At 44.3% G+C, this 19,531-nt stretch overlaps 1 protein-coding gene and 1 long non-coding RNA gene across 3 annotated transcripts in view; one reads left to right on the top strand and one right to left on the bottom strand.

The window, feature by feature from the left end:
* LOC137244642 (cell division cycle 5-related protein-like) overlaps window positions 1–19,531 on the bottom strand; it is a 110,944-nt gene that overhangs the window by 27,161 nt on the left and 64,252 nt on the right. The gene's annotated exons all lie outside the window — the stretch shown is intronic.
* On the top strand, window positions 4,880–19,428 carry LOC137246795 (uncharacterized). 2 transcript variants are annotated; one of them, XR_010951701.1, is made up of 3 exons: window positions 4,880–5,107; window positions 17,537–17,717; window positions 17,788–19,428. It is a non-coding gene; the product is annotated as an uncharacterized lncRNA (long non-coding RNA). The 2 variants fall into 2 exon arrangements; XR_010951700.1 differs by lacking the exon at window positions 4,880–5,107 and adding an exon at window positions 11,847–12,039.

Genomic DNA, 19,531 nt, shown 5'->3' with positions numbered 1-19,531 from the left:
ATTTTTGCAATCTGCTCATGGAGGTGAGTTGCACTTGGCTAACCCTACACTACTCGACGACCTGGTATCGAAGTTGCCCGTTAGCAAGCGTATCGAGTGGGCTAGCTTCGCAGCAACGATACAGCCATATGCGAATGTAAAGCATTTTTGTGACTGGTTGTCTAAGCTGGCTAATGTCATCTGCACTGTTTGCGCTGAAAATCAACCGAAGGAGTCAAAGAGCCGTACCGTTTTACATGCCACCGAGCCGCAGCGATCGCCGAGATGTCCTATTTGCCAGGGTTCCCATAAGCCAGAAGTGTGCGCGCTTCATAGAAATTTCAGTTCCGAACAGGTGGGCAGAAGTTAAACGAAATCGTATGTGTTTCTCTTGTCTCAATTTAGGTCATGGTACACGGAATTGCCAACGCCGCAAGCCATGCGCTATCGAGGGGTGCCGAAGGGTGCACCACAAGCTTCTGCATGAAGCCATCGGGAGCAAAAACAATTTCCCAAGCCAATCAACACCATCGCAGCCTTGCACAAAATCCACATCTGCGAACGCTCAAATCCCGAACAGGCCAACACCAACCCAACGGTCATATCACACTCAACAAGTTTCACAAGATCCAGGACCAGCAGTTTTGAGTTGTAGCTCCGCTGATAGTAAACTTTTGTACCGCATACTTCCAGTCACTTTATACGGCAACCAAAGACGCATCGATACGTATGCACTCCTGGATGAAGGGTCATCCATAACAATGATCGACAGTGACATCGTTCGAGAGTTAGGCATCCAGGGACGAAAGCAGAGTTTGAACATCCAATGGTTTGGAGGGCGTACAGTGGAAGAGCCAACAATGGTGGTAGATTTGCTAATCAGTGGTGCCGGTATGGAGCACAAACATAACCTCCGAAGCGTTTTTGCAGTATCAAACTTGCAACTCCCCTTGCAGAGCGTGAGTAAGGATGATTTGAAGTCAAATGTTCAACGGTGCCATTTACCAGTTCGGCCATATAACGAGGTAAGACCCAAATTACTGATTGGCCTTGATCATTGTCATTTAGGTTTGTCGTCGACTACAATAAAATTGAACATGAGTGGTCCTTTCGTCGCTAAAACACAATTGGGTTGGGTGGTGTTTGGTCCAACGACTGCTTCATCGACGTTGCCGTCAACTTGTTTGTACGTGAACAGCCAGGCCGATCAACTTCTACATAATTTGGTGTCTGATTTTTTTGATACTGAGAGTTTCGGGGTTAGAGCTGCGCCCCCGATAGTAAGTGATTTAGACGTTCGAGCTACAGCTATCCTGAAGACTACAACATGCCGAGTGGATGGAAGGTTCCAAACAGGTCTTTTATGGAAATCTGACAACATTAAATTGCCTAATAGCTACAACATGGCGCTAAAACGATTAGCAAATGTGGAGAAGAAGATGAATTGTGATACAAATTTCGCCACCGAGTACAAGCGCATCATGGACTCTTATATCAGCAACAAATATGCACGAAAACTGTCCGCTGCAGAAGCCGCAATGTCTACACCTACGATCTGGTATCTGCCGCATTTTGCCGTTGCTAACCCTAATAAACCGGGTAAGTTGCGTATGGTTTTCGACGCCGCAGCTGAGGTAAGTGGCATATCCCTCAATTCACAATTGCTGAAGGGGCCGCAGGCATATCGTTTGTTGACATCTATATTGTTTCATTTTCGGGAAGGTGCTGTCGCGGTGTGTGCAGACATTAGGGAGATGTTCCATCAAGTGCTTATTCAAGAACAAGATAGATGTGCTCAACGGTTTCTCTGGCGTAGTGGTGATCCAACAAGCACTCCAGATGTCTACGAGATGTGTGTAATAACGTTCGGCGCGGCATGTTCGCCGTGCGCAGCCAATTATTTCAAAACAATTAACAATATTGGACCACCACTACGTCGATGACTTCGTGGACAGTTTCGGCTCGGAAGAGGAAGCAATTTCAGTGTCAGAGGAGGTGCGAGCCATTCACAAGAAAGCAGGTTTCGAGCTCCGCAATTTTACTTCAAATTCTTCGAAAGTAGTAGCAGCACTTGGTGGTTCTGATGACACACGCGTAATTGCAAAGAAGGAAGGTGTGTTAGTTGAACGTGTACTTGGCATGTTTTGGGAATCATTTTCAGATTGTTTCGGCTTCAAGTTGAAGTTCCATAACGTAGACCCAGCGGTGATAAATGGAATCAGGCGCCCTAGCAAAAGAGAACATTTAAGCGTTGTTATGTCCATCTTCGACCCTTTAGGATTACTAAGCAACTTCGTTGTAGGAGCCAAATTACTAATGCGTGAGGTGTGGAGGCATAGTATTGCTTGGGATGAATTGTTGCCAAATGACGTCAACGCAGCATGGGAGAAGTGGCGCAAACAACTATCAGCGGTGATGGAATATGCTATACCACGTTTTTATTTCCGCAACGGTGCTCCACATAAATTGCAACTCCACGTATTTGTCGACGCCAGTGAAAACGCCTTTGCCGCTGTTGCCTATTGGCGATCTGGATGTTGAGGTGGCTTTCGTATGCGCAAAGTCAAAATGCGCGCCAATGAAAACTTTAACAATACCAAGGCTGGAACTGCAGGCAGCGGTTTTGGGTACGCGTCTTATGCAGTGCATACGTGAAGAGCATTTAGTAGACATCGAAGACTGTATCTTGTGGACCGACTCGACAACCGTGATCAAATGGCTTCGAAGTGAGCATCGTCGCTATAAACCCTTTGTGCAACATAGGTTGGCGGAGATTTTAGCAACTACCAACATACGTAATTGGAGATGGATACCTAGTGCACTAAATGTGGCCGATGAAGCGACGCGTAAGAATGATAACGTCGATTTTAGCAAAGTAGCACGCTGGTCAGGTGGACCCCAGTTTCTACAGAAGGAGGAGCTTACGTGGCCTTGTGAAGATGTCATCGATCGTGGCCACGACGAACCCGATAATGAACTGCGTCCAAATTTTGCCTTATTCATCGTAAGTTGCAACCTTATAAATATTAAACAATTTTCTTCATTTAATAGATTGATCAGAACATTCGCTTGGGTGATTCGCTTTATTGATATTTGCCGCCGCCGGGTTCAGCCAGATCGATGCTATGGTCTCACCGCTAACGAAGTTGATACAGCCAAACGTATTTTGTGTCGCCTAGTCCAGCATGAGGTATACGGTGCGGAAATCGAAGCCATTGAAAAAGGCCATAACATCCCTAAAGACAGTGTATTGCTACAACTTTCGCCATATATAGACGAGGAGAGTGTTTTACGTGTGCAGGGACGCATCGCCGCTGCCAACTGGCTGCCAATCAGCGCGCGACACCCCATTAGTTTGCCGCCTGACCATGCATTTACAAAACTGTTAGTAACGCACTATCATTCCGCCACACACCATCAAAACTCTGAGGCTACGATTTGCAACATTCGTCGCAGTTACTGGGTGCTGCGTCTACGAGGTCTGCTGCGCAGTGTGATTGCCGCATGTTCAGTATGTCGATTAAACAAAGCAGCGCCGGTGGCTCCATTGATGGGGCCTTTGCCCATTGATAGGCTTACTCCGTACGTTCGGCCGTTTAGCTATACAGGTTTCCATTATTTTGGCCCGGTAACCATCACTGTCCGACGCAGCACTGAGAAGAGGTGGGTGGCACTTTTTACTTGTTTGACTGTGAGAGCTGTACATTTGGAATTGGCGCATGATCTAAGCACGGATTCATGCATTATCGCTATGCGAAACTTTATGAACCGACGTGGGGTGCCCATACGCATCAGATCGGACAATGGTAAAAATTTCGTTGGGGCTGACCGAGAGGCAAAGCGATTCACAGAAGTGTTTGACTGCGTTCGTCTGCAAAGCGAGTTGTCTCAAAGGGGTGTGGAGTGGGTGTTCAACACACCATTTAATCCGGCAGAAGGTGGCGCATGGGAAAGAATGGTGCAGTGCGTCAAGCGGGTGTTGCGTCACACGTTGAATTAGACTGCGCCTCGCGAACATACGCTGTACAGCTTTCTTATTGAAGCTGAGAACGTGGTTAATTCTAGGCCCTTAACAAATTTGCCGATCAGCGTCGATCAGGAGCAACCACTAACTCCTAACGACTTTTTACTGGGAGAAACAAACATTGCAAATACTCCTAGAGCTTGCATTGAAATTGAGAATGGTAATTGTTTACGTAAACAGTGGCGCATCGGACGGCAATGGAGAGATCACTTTTGGCGGCGGTGGATATCTGAGTATCTGCCAACCTTAACTCGACGGGTGAAATGGTGCCAGCGAAAGAAGCCAATACAAAAAGGTGACTTGGTATTTGTATGTGACCCAAATGCTCCACGTAAAGAATGGTGTCGTGGCAAAGTCGAGCAAGTGTACCCTGGCTCCGATGGGGAAATACGGTGTGCAGACATACGAACTACTAGTGGAGTAAAACGGCAAGCAGTTTCCAAACTGGCTGTCCTGGACGTTGATGATGGTGAATCTTCCTGATTCACGGGGGCGGGGATGTCGGGAATCCCTGCTCTAAAAATTTGCTTATATACTTACGCACAACTATATTTGAAATTACCATTGTTTGCAGGCATATGCACATACTAAGGTTGTTGTTTTCATGTTTCTATTATTTCATATTCTTGCTATATTAATACTGTTTTCACACAGACGGCTTATTGAATAATAAAGGCAGTTTTCTACATTAAGACGCTTATTGAGCTCAATCTTCCCTACAAAATTCGATTCTATTATTATTTCATTAGTACCCTACAAGACGGAGGTAACCAGTTCACTCACACATTCAAAGCTTTTTTCGCTCTCCACTAACACATCGACGTTTCATGCTGTCATCGAAATGACACTTCATTAATTATTCCGGAAAACATTGAAACGCAAAAAAAAATATGTTTGTTTACAACGAAAAATATCTTGTGCTTTTAGTTGTGACATGTGACGGAAATTAAAAATTTTGTTGCAGAGAACACCTTTTTGCGTTGGCGGCCTTCGCCCAAAATAACATTAAGTTAATTTTAGTTGTGACATGTGACGGAAATTAAAAATTTTGCTGCAGAGACCATCTTTTTGCGTTGGCGGCCTTCGCCCAAAATAATATTAAGGGTAACGTTTTACAAGACGGTACACCACCTAATTTAAAAATATCAAATAATAATAAAAACGGAGATCGAGGCGCGCCTTTTGATTCCACGTTTGATAATTTTTGATAAAAATTAGGTGGTGCACCGTCTTTTAATTCGTTACCATATTAAGTTGTATAGAATCGACGGGATGGCCTACAAGGTTTTATGTCAACTAAATCGCTCCCGATATGGTCGGGCTAGTACCTTAATGGTTCCCGGAACGTACCCGATCTGCATCCGGCAAAGGACCAACAAAGTCGATCACGGGGAGTGTCGCTTCCCAAGGCAGTCGGTTCTATGTACCGGAGCGATTCGGGATTTTTCCCGACCAAGGACTGTCATTTCAGTGTGACCCCATCTAATTTGTTTCGTCCCTCCCACAAATTGTCATCCTCCCAGCAGCTCCTTGCAGCAGGACTGCTCCATATTCTCTTACTCCGGGAAGGCATCGAATCCAATCCGGGTCCGTCTCCTGACCCCGGTCATGAGAAATAGTTTTGCTGCATCTGCCGGAAAAGAATCTTTTTAGGACGGTCATACTCTGTTCAGGGTGTCGTGCAAGGGATGGTTGCATCGGACAGGTTGTTCTGGGCTTGATCCCAAAACCCGACGTCCACGTAACTTTTATAAATCTTTTGTGGCTCCTTGCTGTTCACGCCTAAGGGCGTCCCGTAGTCTACGTCTAAGCGCTCCCCACTACCTTCCAGCAGCCCCGCTGCTCAGCAAGCCACAACAAGTACCCGCTGCTGCTCGCGCCCCACGGCGCCAACAACTCAAACAGCTGCTACCACTCATAACTACAATCTTCGTTGTAGAGTCGGAAGCAATGCTGAGCAGCAGCCCCTGCCCCCGTCTTCTCCACCCCTATTTTCCGGAAGCAATCGTGTAGGTCAGGGAAACAGACTCTTAGTCCCTACCTCCGTTTGCACCGTTTGCCAGCACAGAATATATATGTTTGCGACATCCGCCCAATGCAGCTCCTGCCTTGGGTGGTGCCACTTCCCTATATGTTCTGGTCTCCGCGATGGCAACCCCCCGACGGGTTTCATCGCCCATTTTGCCAGGCCGCAAACCCATATCATCCGGGTACCCCAATGCTTGCCCAAGGACGCCCAGTCCCAGGGCCACAACAGCAATTGCGTCCTGGCCTTCCCCAACCCAGGCGTAGTCACCCGTCACTTACCCCCAAAGTGGCGACGTCTCCCCTTATGCACTTCAGAATTCTGCAGTTAAACTGTAATGGACTAACTGGGAAGATTACGGAGATAGTTGATTTCATGAAGCGGCACAACATCCGCATTGCTGCGATTCAAGAGACTAAACTCACAGCAAGATCTGCATTGCAGACCTGCTCTGGGTATAACGTCCACAGGAAAGACCGCGAAAGCGGAATTGGAGGCGGTCTCGCGTTTATCATACACCACTCTGTGCAATATCACATATTTGATCCTGGCATCGACCGCAGGGACAATGTCTTAGAACGTCAAGGCCTATCTGTCCGGTCAGGCGATGCAAACCTAGAAATCATCAACATCTACATCCCTCCTGCCACCTGTTGCCCCAGTGGATACCGCCCTAATATCAGGGCCTTACTCACTGGCAACAATCGCATTATCTTAGGCGATTTCAATGCCCATCATGATCTATGGCATTCAAACTTGCGGGCGGACAGTAGGGGTGAGATGTTGGCGGATCAAATAGAAGAAACGACGTTCTGCACAATAAACGGAGACGCCCCCACACGTATGGTAGGAAGCTGTCACAGCTCGCCAGATATCTCAATCGTAAGCGCAGAACTCGTAAACAGCGTCAACTGGCAGCCGATGGTAACATTGGCATCCGACCACCTGCCCATACTTATTTCGCTTGAGCGTAACGCCGACTTCATCGTCACTGAAAAACGCACTTTCATAAACTTCAAAAAAGGAAAGTGGGAAGAATATAAATCCTTTACAGACAGCCGCCTAGCTGCCCTCCCTATCCCGACTGATGCCCGCCAAGGGGAGCGTGCCTTCCGTAAGGTCATTAAATCCGGCTCGGCACATTTCATTCCCGCCGGGAGAATTCCCGAAATCCGGCCCCACTTCCCGGCGGAGGCCGCAAACTTAGTGAGAGAACGTGACCTTATAAGACAGCTTGACCCAGGCGACCCCCAAATAAGGGATATAAACCAACGCATCAGATTGCTTGTAGATGAACACAAGCGGGCGAAATTGGAGGAGCACCTAAGAGGTTGTAACCTCTCTACCGGTGTGGGTAAACTTTGGTCCACCGTAAAGTCCCTATCGAATCCGACTAAGCACAAAGATAAAGTTTCCATCGCCTTTGGCGACAAAGTGCTGTCGGACGCGAAAAATGCGCGAGCGCTTTCTGCCGACAATATATAATGCATCCTACGGTCGACAAAGATAGACGGAGAGGCAATAGACGCGCACATAAACACAAATTCAGCGCGTCACCAATCACCATCACCGCTAAAGAGGTTGAGGACGCCATTGGTCGTGCTAAACCATCCAAAGCAGTGGGCTCAGACGGCATAGCCATGCCGATGCTTAAAAACCTAGGGAAAGAGGGGTTCAAATATTTAGCACATGTCTTCAATCTGTCTCTTTCCACCTTTGTCATACCTGAGAAATGGAAAATGGCCAAGGTGGTCCCGCTACTAAAGCCTGCGAAACCAGCTAACATATGTGAGTCGTATCGTCCGATATCTCTCCTATCGCCAGTGGCAAAGACGCTTGAAGCCATTCTGCTCCCTTATTTCCAAGTAAATTTGCAGCTAGCCCCTCATCAGCATGGCTTCAGAAAACTCCATAGCACTACCACCGCGCTGAATGCCATTAGCACCCAGATAAATTGCGATTTAAATCAATACCCCCACCATAGAACAGTACTCGTAGCGCTAGACCTATCAAAAGCTTTTGATACGGTCAACCATGGCTCGTTACTGCAGGACCTGGAAGGGTCTACCCTTCCCCCATGTCTTAAAAGGTGGACCACAAATTATCTGGGTGGTAGGCAGGCATCGGTGCAATTTAGAAACGAAACATCAAAACCAAGGAAGAATTAAACAGGGGGTGCCACAGGGTGGTGTCCTATCCCCACATTTGTTTAATTTCTACATATCTAAGCTACCTTCACCACCGGAAGGAGTCAAAATCGTTTCCTACGCCGATGACTGCACAATAATGGCCACAGGCCCAGGCCCAAAGATCGATGCACTATGCAATAAAATAAACGGCTACCTCCCTGATCTCTCCAGTTTTTTCGCCTCGCGAAACCTGGCATTATCACCGACTAAATCTTCCGCGACCTTATTTACAACATGGACGCCCCAAATGTCGACCATTTTGAACATCCACGTCGATGGCACTACGCTACCGACTGTCCGACACCCCAAAATATTAGGTGTGACGTTTGATCAGGATCTACATTTTGGTGAGCACGCAGCCGCAATTGTTCCGAGAATTCAGAGCCGTAACAAAATCCTCAAATCCCTCGCTGACAGTACTTGGGGAAAAGATAAAGAAACGCTCATGACTACATACAAAGCAATTAGCCAGCCGAGTACGTGCTACGCGTCACCCATATGGTCGCCAAGCCTAAAAATCACCCACTGGAAGAAACTACAGGCCTGCCAAAATAGTGCTCTCAGAATCGCCACGGGCTGTCTTGGAGGAGCACCTAAGAGGTTGTAACCTCTCTACCGGTGTGGGTAAACTTTGGTCCACCGTAAAGTCCCTATCGAATCCGACTAAGCACAAAGATAAAGTTTCCATCGCCTTTGGCGACAAAGTGCTGTCGGACGCGAAAAATGCGCGAGCGCTTTCTGCCGACAATATATAATGCATCCTACGGTCGACAAAGATAGACGGAGAGGCAATAGACGCGCACATAAACACAAATTCAGCGCGTCACCAATCACCATCACCGCTAAAGAGGTTGAGGACGCCATTGGTCGTGCTAAACCATCCAAAGCAGTGGGCTCAGACGGCATAGCCATGCCGATGCTTAAAAACCTAGGGAAAGAGGGGTTCAAATATTTAGCACATGTCTTCAATCTGTCTCTTTCCACCTTTGTCATACCTGAGAAATGGAAAATGGCCAAGGTGGTCCCGCTACTAAAGCCTGCGAAACCAGCTAACATAGGTGAGTCGTATCGTCCGATATCTCTCCTATCGCCAGTGGCAAAGACGCTTGAAGCCATTCTGCTCCCTTATTTCCAAGTAAATTTGCAGCTAGCCCCTCATCAGCATGGCTTCAGAAAACTCCATAGCACTACCACCGCGCTGAATGCCATTAGCACCCAGATAAATTGCGATTTAAATCAATACCCCCACCATAGAACAGTACTCGTAGCGCTAGACCTATCAAAAGCTTTTGATACGGTCAACCATGGCTCGTTACTGCAGGACCTGGAAGGGTCTACCCTTCCCCCATGTCTTAAAAGGTGGACCACAAATTATCTGGGTGGTCGGCAGGCATCGGTGCAATTTAGAAACGAAACATCAAAACCAAGGAAGAATTAAACAGGGGGTGCCACAGGGTGGTGTCCTATCCCCACATTTGTTTAATTTCTACATATCTAAGCTACCTTCACCACCGGAAGGAGTCAAAATCGTTTCCTACGCCGATGACTGCACAATAATGGCCACAGGCCCAGGCCCAAAGATCGATGCACTATGCAATAAAATAAACGGCTACCTCCCTGATCTCTCCAGTTTTTTCGCCTCGCGAAACCTGGCATTATCACCGACTAAATCTTCCGCGACCTTATTTACAACATGGACGCCCCAAATGTCGACCATTTTGAACATCCACGTCGATGGCACTACGCTACCGACTGTCCGACACCCCAAAATATTAGGTGTGACGTTTGATCAGGATCTACATTTTGGTGAGCACGCAGCCGCAATTGTTCCGAGAATTCAGAGCCGTAACAAAATCCTCAAATCCCTCGCTGACAGTACTTGGGGAAAAGATAAAGAAACGCTCATGACTACATACAAAGCAATTAGCCAGCCGAGTACGTGCTACGCGTCACCCATAAGGTCGCCAAGCCTAAAAATCACCCACTGGAAGAAACTACAGGCCTGCCAAAATAGTGCTCTCAGAATCGCCACGGGCTGTCTTCTTATGTCCCCAGAACACCATCTGCATAATGAGGCGAGAATACTCCCCATCAGGGAGAGAAATGAGATGCTGACCAAACAGTTCCTGTTGAATACCCAGAAACCTGGGCATCCCAACAGACATCTGATTGATGAACCAGCACCGCCTAGGGGCTTAAGGAGTCATCTCCGTAAGCATTTTGAGGAAATACGGCACCTGAGAACCCAGCCGTATGAAGTGAAAAAACACAAGCAGGTCCTTGGTGAACTCCATAAACAGGCGTCGGACCTTTATGCCGGGAATTGCCCGGTGAATCCAGTACTTAACGAAAATTATCCAAAACTTGCGGAAGAGGAACGCATACTCCCCAGGGAAACGCATGTCACTCTTGCTCAACTTCGTTCTGGATACTGTAACAGGTTAAACTCTTACCTATCCAGAATCAACCCTGACATACAAAATGTATACCCCGCTTGCAATGTGTCCCCACATGACACCAACCATCTCTTCAATTGTAATGTGGAACCAACGCCTCTAACACCCCTTTCCTTATGGTCCACCCCTGTTGAAACGGCAAGTTTCCTTGGACTCCCGTTAGAGGATATTGATGACAAGTTGTGATCGGTCGCGGCTATTAGGTGGGGCGAGCATTTCTACAACAACAACAACATCACGGGGAGTGTCCTTATCGCTACAACAACAACAACATTATTTACCTTCTGATTTTCATTCATACGTATGTGCATTTTTAAATAATAAAAAAAATGTTATATTATTCTAATAGATAGCATCTCCGCCGGGTTGCGATTCAGCTCAGAATATGCCAAAATCAGAGGAAATCTAGGTAATAGTGCAGTTTACGGTACCCACCGAAATTTGGGCCAAAATTTTCGAGTGAGGTATCAGAAGACGCGCATTCACGTCTAGATCAAGAATCCGAAAGCGGAAGTTTACTTTTTTTACCCGTTCAAAAGATATTAACGAAAAAGCGAAAAAAGACCCCGGGTCCCTCCGAAACCGGGGGTGGGATCCATAGTATTTTTGCGCAGAACACCTTTCTGCATTGGCGGCCTTCGGCCGCGCTTATAAAAAATAACCCTGGGCTACGCCATGCCAAGTCCGGGTGTGTGGTATAGCCGTGGCTACCGCCACGGTGATGCACAATTTTTTTTGTGGGTAAAACACAACAACAACCATATTAAAATCGCCAACTTCAACTGCAAATATCTCCGGACAACTGCAAATTTTCCGTCTTCGGATTATTGTTCTCGAGATTAATACGCGTCTTTTGATACCTCACTCGAAAATCTTGGCCCAACTTTAGGGTGGGTACCGTAAACTGCACTACTACCGAAATCTACAACTAAATGCAGATTCACGTGTCATTTGCCAAGGATACAAGGTACTTTACAAGCAACATGCTTTGGAATACGGTATCAAACTGGTTGGATGTATTTCCCTAAAAAAGGGTGGAACTACGCATCTTGGTTTGCCAGTATTTGCTTCGGTAATTTATATTGATTTATAGTGATTAAAAATTGCATTAGTAGATAATGTAATGTGAATTAAAATTGAATAATAGCCGGAGCAAAAAAGGCAACTGATCGGCATGTAACTGTTATTTATGTGGCGCCACCGGGAGCTGCTGCTGCTATCCCAGAAGCAGAAATGGCTTTGATTTTTTGCATCACCAAAGGTGTGCCATAACATGATATGGTTCGCGTTAAGCACGCTCTCTTAAGGCAAAAAAAATCGCGTCTAGTCAGGCCCGATTGTCCAGGAATCATCGCACCAGAAAGGGTAAGTAAATTGGCTACCATATTAAATAATTTGTCATGCTTTTGTTGATAATCAAGTGAAGAATGCAAATACGACAGAGTTCGAAGTTCATGAGAAAACCAATTAATTTTTTTAATTAGCGTTTGGAGAGAAAAATACATATGTATGTATGCATAGAACTGCATAGAAGGGGAGGCATTAATTAATTATTATCAGTAGATTTGCAAGATTTTTGTCTTTTTCCCTGCATCGCAGTTGTCATTACATTGCGTTAAGAGAGGACATCAACACCGTACTACCCACAGCCAGTTAAAATTTTTGTAAATTTTGCTCTTTTCATCACTGTTTCAAAACGTGGAAAGTTATATATCGAGCATTCCATGGAGAATGGTGCATTTTAGCAGACTTTCGCATTGCCGGCATTATTAATATTCAATCCTAGGTAGTCATATTAATAGTTCCCGAGACGGTGGGGCTAGTACCACAATGGTGCTTGTTACCGGAACGTAGATAGATAGATAATTTATTGAGGATTGCACAGTGACTTGCACATCTCCTTCACAGCACCTCATCCTAGCCGACTTCCTTGATGAACCCAGCAGTGTTCTTTGCTTGAGTGATTAAATGTGGGAATGCTCTGGCCATGGTGAGCCCATAAACTTAGCCCTCCGTCTTGAATTTGCGCCGCAATATAGAAGGATATGGTCCACCGTCTGCTGATCCATCACAAAATCGGTATGTGTTGTTCGATATTATATCCAGCTTTTGCATGTGACTGTTCAGTCTACAGTGTCTTGTAAGAATAGCCGTTAGGGTTCTTAGATTATCTTTTTGAGAGGCCTATTAATGCCCTAATTCGAGTTGTGCTGTAACCCGCTAACAGTAACTTAGATTGACTCAGGCCTGGCATATTGCGCCAGTGTTCTCTGTTTTCCCTCCCTTCTGCTAATAAATGCCCCTGTGAGCCAACTGGCAGGAGCGGCTGGGGATCGATGGGTCATGCAGTTGCTGCCTCTCTTTCCGTGTTGTCCGCCTGCTGTTGTTGTAGAAGCAGTGCTTCGCCCCATCCAATAGGTGCGACCGATCACAAATTGTCATCAATGTCCTCTAACGGGAGTCCAAAGAAACTTTCTGTTTCAACAGGGGTGGACCATAATGAGAGGAGTGTTAGAGGCGTTGGTTCCACAATACAGTTAAAGAGATGGTTGGTGACATGTGGGGACACATTACAAGCAGGACAATGTTTTGTATGTCGGGGTTGATTCTGGATAGGTAAGAGTTTAACCTGTTACGTTATCCAGCTCGAAGTTGAGCTAGAGTGACTACTCTCGTTTCCCTAGGGAGAGTGCGTTCCCCTCTGCTAGTTTTGTTCTTTGAGTACAGGAATCACCGGCATAGAGGTCCGACGCCTGTTTGTGGAGTTCACTGAAGACATGCTTGTGTTTTTAGGCTTCATACGGCTGTGTTCTCAGGTGCCGTATTTCCTCATAATGTAATGAGGCCGTGAACAACAAGAGCCACAAAAGATTTATAAAAGTTACGCGGACACTGGATTTTGGAATCTAGCCCAGAGCAACCTGTCCGATGCAATCATCCCTTGCACGTGAAACACTGACAAGAGTATTTATTTTTTTAATTTAATTTATTTATTATTACGGCTGTTTAGGCCCAAAACTTAAACTACTAAGTACAATTCATTGTTATAATCATTTATTTCTATTGAATATGCTGTTGGAATGCCATGTGATTCCGATCAGCATATTTACTAGCGTGACAAAGGGACGAGTCTGGGATCCACTCATTACAACGTTTCCAATCCTCCAGTGCTCCCAGCTTAAGGCAACAAAATTTCGAACTTAAATTTTTCAATTATATGTATATTTTAAGCTGTCGGAATGTATTAGTATCCGATCAATGCAGCTAAACATGTCTTTGGATGTTGGAAATTGAAAATAACCCCTCAACTTTGTTTATTAAAGACGCTGTCGGAATGCATGAAGATTCCGATTAGCACAGCTCAACATATAATGGGAGGTTGAAAAGGACGTGTTTCCAATCCCCCCTGCTGCAACTTTTATTTGGCCTTATTTTCGTTATTTTTGTTACACATTATATAATTTTATTGTTATATTAATTCTGTCGGAATGCGAGTGATTCCGATCAGCAACAGTAAATACCAGCTGGAAATACCGAAGTCCAGCGAAATTAGTTGTTGGAACTGTCTGGAGTTACAGGTGGCCACCGATTTTCTTTTCCTTAGGGCCGGATGCATTGTATTTTTCTGCTACCAATATTACCATTCCCATTTCGCGCTCCAGTATCGGTATATCATGTAAAAAAAATAAAAGAAAAAAAACTGTATCTTATTGGAAGGGTTTTACAATGCTCCAATAAACTTTTTTTAAAAGTATTGAAGTTATTACTACTTTTTATGTGATTAGGAAGTTCATTGAAATATTTCAGGCCCTTTTATATATGACCGTCCTAAAAAGATTCTTTTCCGACAAACGCAGCAAACCCATTTCTCAGTACTGGGGTCAGGAGAAGGACCCGGATTGGGGTCGATACCTTCCCGGAAGAGGAGAGTATGGCGCAGACCCGCTGCAAGGATCTGCTGGGAGGTTGACAATTTGTGGGAGAGACGCAACAAATTAAACATTGAGTCCGCCTGCTCATTGCCCTCCACTCCCCCCTGTGGCTTAGGACCCAGGCCAACAGTACTTCGTTGTGTGCTCCTAATTGATTCAGCTTTTCTACGCACTGAAGGACCAGTGCTGACTTTATTTCGAACGCCGCAAATGCCTTTAGTGGAACCTGACTGCCTGACTGAGTATGGCAATTGTTTCATTGGGGTATCAGCGCTGAAGGTTCAGCTTAGCGCACTAACTTATGGCGAATACTTCCGCTCGAAAATGCTCGGATGTGCTTTTAGAGTTACTGATATTTTGGTTCTGGGTCCGAAAACTCTGGCTCCAATCCCCTCTGGCGTCTTCGAGCCATATATGTACCATACGATCTTGAGCAGACTAGTAATACATTGCACCCGCCTATACCTATACAGCCGTACCAAGAGACGGAGCAGCCCATTACATATTGGCACAACCGGAGCACTGCTGGACATCCATTCTATATGAAAGCTATGCATTCAAAAGTGTTTGTACCAGTGGCTGGTGCACACCGAACTGAACCAATGTATGCCATATTGAGGCCTGCACAAATACCATGCTATGTTTATGTAAATAATATTACTGCTAATGTCAATTTGCACGGTTGAGCACATACAGTACCTACGTTTATACAAGGTGGAACACCACACTACCTACAAGGCGATGTAACCACCGATCAGGTTGTTGTAAGAGATTAATTAAAATATGTTATTCATAAACACTGATTCTTATATTTTCATTATCATTAAACTGTAGACTAGACTCATGACGGGTATTCTTACTGGACACTGCTTTCTGGCGTCACATGCCTTTAAATTAGGCTTGTCAGTGATAGCAGATGTAGGAAGTGTGGGTTGGAGGAGGAAACGATCGATTACGTTCTGTGCTCGTTCCTGCTCCGAATAATTTGTAGCTATCTAAGCGACAAAGTACTCCCTTTTGATACAGATGAGGGACTAAGAAAGCACAACACCACGGGCGGTGTCCCTCAGGGATCTGTTCTAGGTCCAACTCTTTGTAATGCGATGTATGGCGGGGTGCTACAAATCGACCTTCCCGGAGGCACGGAAATTGTCGGCTATGATCTGATCCAAGCATTATGTAATGACGCCGTGGGAAGAATAAAGGAATGGTTGACGAACACGGGGCTGGAGATGGCTAGCAATAAGACAGAAGTGGTTCTGATGAGCTCAAAGCGGACTGTGGATGAGTTGGTCCTAACCATAGGAGATTATCAAATAAATTCAAAGCCCTCCTTGAAATATCTAGGGAGTAATCATTGTCTCAAAACTAACTTTTAGGGAGCACTTCAGGGCGGTGGGTGAGAAAGTTTCTAGAGTTAGTGGAACCCTAACGCGAATAATGCCCAACATCGGCGGCCCAAGCGAAGCTACCCGTCAGCTATTATCCAACGTAACCAGCTCTATAATATTATATGCAGCACCAGTATGGCACAGATCTAAAATGGTCCACCAAAAAGTTATACTAGCAGCCTACCGCATTACTGCTATACGAATAGCATGTGCTGTTCCCACGACGCGATCCAGTTTTATCCAGGAAAATCCCAGTAGATCTACTCTCAGGTGAAATGGCCGATCTGTATGGCATTGGATTCAGCCGACCATCTGAAGATGCTAAGAAAAGCGCAAGGTCACGAACAATAGTTAGGTGGCAAGAACGGTGGGAAGATTCGAGAAAAGAGCGCTGGACCTTCATGCTAGTCCGGAATATAGCGTAATGGTACAAGCAAAAACAAGGCGAACTAAATTACCATCTCACACAGATATTGAGCGGGCACGGTGGCTTCAAGTAATATCTACATAAGCGTGGGGTAGAGGAGCATCCTTTCTGTCCAAGCTGTCCATCCGAATTGGAAAGCGCAGAACATGTAATGTTTCACTTCCCTCGTTTTCACGGCGAAAGACTGTCTGTAAACAGAGTTTTTGCAGAGGAACCTTCCATTAGGAATGTAGTTCCACGAATTTGCGGACAAATAGATTGTTGGATTGCTGTGAGCAAGATGGCCTTTATAGTAATGACGAAATTGATGCATGCCGAAATGGAGCGCAGAGAAATGCGCATACGAAGTAGTGGCGACTAAATCGCCTTCCCCCCGTAACGTTATGCCTAACGGCGGTCCCACGAGGTGTACAGGATTAACCTGGTTTCATTGGGCCACTTGAGGGTAGTGCGCTACCACAACGTCCAATAAAAAAAGACTAGTTCCGTCGTGCCTGGTGCTGTTGGGTGAGCGGCCAGACAGCAGGGTGCAACAAATGCACCTTTCAGGGGAAAATAAGATGTAGCAAACGAGTATATTCTGTATCATATGATCAACTTAGAGATAACCAAACGTTTATTTTCCTGTCCAAAACAGAACTGGTGCACGGCACTGCTGCTAAAGAAGGATAGGCGTAGCCATATCAATTCGTTCCCGGGTTAGTCGGGGAAAGCAATTTTAGCTTTAATTTGTCCATTTCAATTTGAACATCCATTCAAGAACTTCGCATAATAGATTAAACAGTCATCTGTATTTATTTGTTATTATAGCACGTCTAATTAATTTACTTCGTAACATAAATCAATTGTCCCTTGTTATAATTTTATGTCCTCTATGAATGCAACAGCAAAGTATCTTTGGGTACCCCTGCCAACGGAAGATGCATAGGCATGGTGGAGGTTCATTTGAAGTTACTTTACCAGGTCCTGATTCTAGTTATCTGAAATTTCTCTTGTGCCTTTTGCCTCTCAGAAAAGAGCTATGTGTGAAGCCCTATTTATGGAACACTTTTCGGCTTATATTAAAAACTTTTAATCTATTCTTACTGATATGAGTTTCTTTTTCATTCTAGGTAATTTGATTTTGACGATGTGAGGATAGAAATATCCCAAATATTCCAGCTGTGGCTGTAAGAACATACATTTGCTCAAATTAGAAGAAAACTGCACGGTTGAGCATATCCAGTATCTACGTTTATACAAGGAGGAACACCACACTACTTTCACGGGGATGTAGCCACCGATCACGTTGTTGTAAGAGCTCATTTTAAATATGTTATTCATAAACACTGATTCTAATATTTTGTTTTGGCTTTTACTATAGAGTCAACCTGTTATATAAGCGATGTCAGCTATGCCTGTAACTTAAGCGCCTTCAGATGTAATAGTTACCTCGGACGCGGTCACAGGAGTAGTTCACTACGTGGGGATTACACTAATCAAGGACTTTCAATATCGGAAGGTTTTCCAGCACCATAACAACACCAACAATATGTGCAATCACCCAAATAAATTGTACAACAAACGTTAACACCACATCATCAGCCAGCAACAACAACAACAATCGCAACCAGTTGAAACTTCTAAACAATTAATGACTAGTGAACCACCAACATATCCGCAATATGCGCAAACATCAACACCAACATATGTCGCCTACTTTGCAACACGGTGAAGATGGCCAAGGCCATTCTGATTCTAATACTGCTAAAGGCGAACCATTGGCAAATTTAAAAACTCAAACAGACCACGAAAAATGTAGATGATGGTATTAATTCTAGTACGGATAGTAAAGAATTTAAACCTAGGAAAAAAGCTAAACTTGATAAAAACTTAACCGAAGATGACAATGTTTCTAATTCTAATACTAAGGAAGATGAACCTTTGATAAATATGAAGCTTAAAACAGAGTTATCAAAAAATGACGATGATGATAATGATGTTGATGCAAAGTCCAATGTTGAAAATGATGAAAATTATGAAACAGAATATGAAAATAGTATGTGTGGGGATTATAACCTGAAGCAAAACTGTCATATCCGGTACGACCAGAATTAGATGTTAAGAAAAGAGCCTACATAAAGAGGCTCAGATATTTATGGAAAATTTTTCATGAGACAATGCCCAATGTATGTATTTCAATTAAATTCACCACATTGTTGGAAAAAGCATCTAAACTTTATGCATCGTGTAGAGAAACCAGAACATTTACAATTTAAATATAACGAACGTGGTGCAAAATGTAAATTTTGTGATATTCAAGCAGCTACACCAAGCTTCAAAAAATTATTGGACCATGAGATTTCTCATATGCCTAATAGTTATTATTTAAAATGTAAATTATGCGATTGGAAGACGAAAATACATTCAAGTATGAATTTTCATTTACGTGTACAACACGCTGAAATAATTGATGTAACAACGAAAAGTTTAGAATTAACTGTTTGTCCATATTGTAATCACAATGGTATTTACGCAAACACTTAATACAGGAACATGAGAAATCAGTGGATGAAAGAACATCTTTTCTATGTTTAGAATGTGGTGAACAATTTAGAACAAATACAAGTTTACGTGTACATGTTTATGAAAAGTTTGCTCATTGTACACCACAAGATTTGAACGGAAAGATCTTGAGGGTATGGTTACACCTATGTGGCATCTACAAGTTATTTATAATGACTAGTATGGAATGAATCCGGATATGGAAGAAAACGGAGGTGACGAAATGAATCACCATGCTTCTTTGGATTCTGGTGATACTCCTGACATGCTTCCTAATTTCGCTACGTCTGATGTTACTATACCTACCAAACTAATATGACTCTGCAAACTGATGAGCAACACTACCAGCGCAGGAAAAATAAGAACTTCAAAACAAGGTTTCGGAAAGGGAACGACTATGAATAGACGTTAATGTGTTTATATAGTTTATAAATATAAAAATTCATATATGTAAAGTTCACTAGAGTAATAAGGGAATAATTTAAATTGTAAAAAAACATTGTATATATAAATAATTTATAATTAAATATTATCTGAATATAAAGGACGCGTTTCATTCATAG

This window comes from Eurosta solidaginis, chromosome 3 (genome assembly GCF_040869045.1).
Source record: "Eurosta solidaginis isolate ZX-2024a chromosome 3, ASM4086904v1, whole genome shotgun sequence".
In the NCBI taxonomy this organism is placed as follows: domain Eukaryota; kingdom Metazoa; phylum Arthropoda; class Insecta; order Diptera; family Tephritidae; genus Eurosta; species Eurosta solidaginis.
This window is presented reverse-complemented; position numbering and strand designations above follow the sequence as displayed.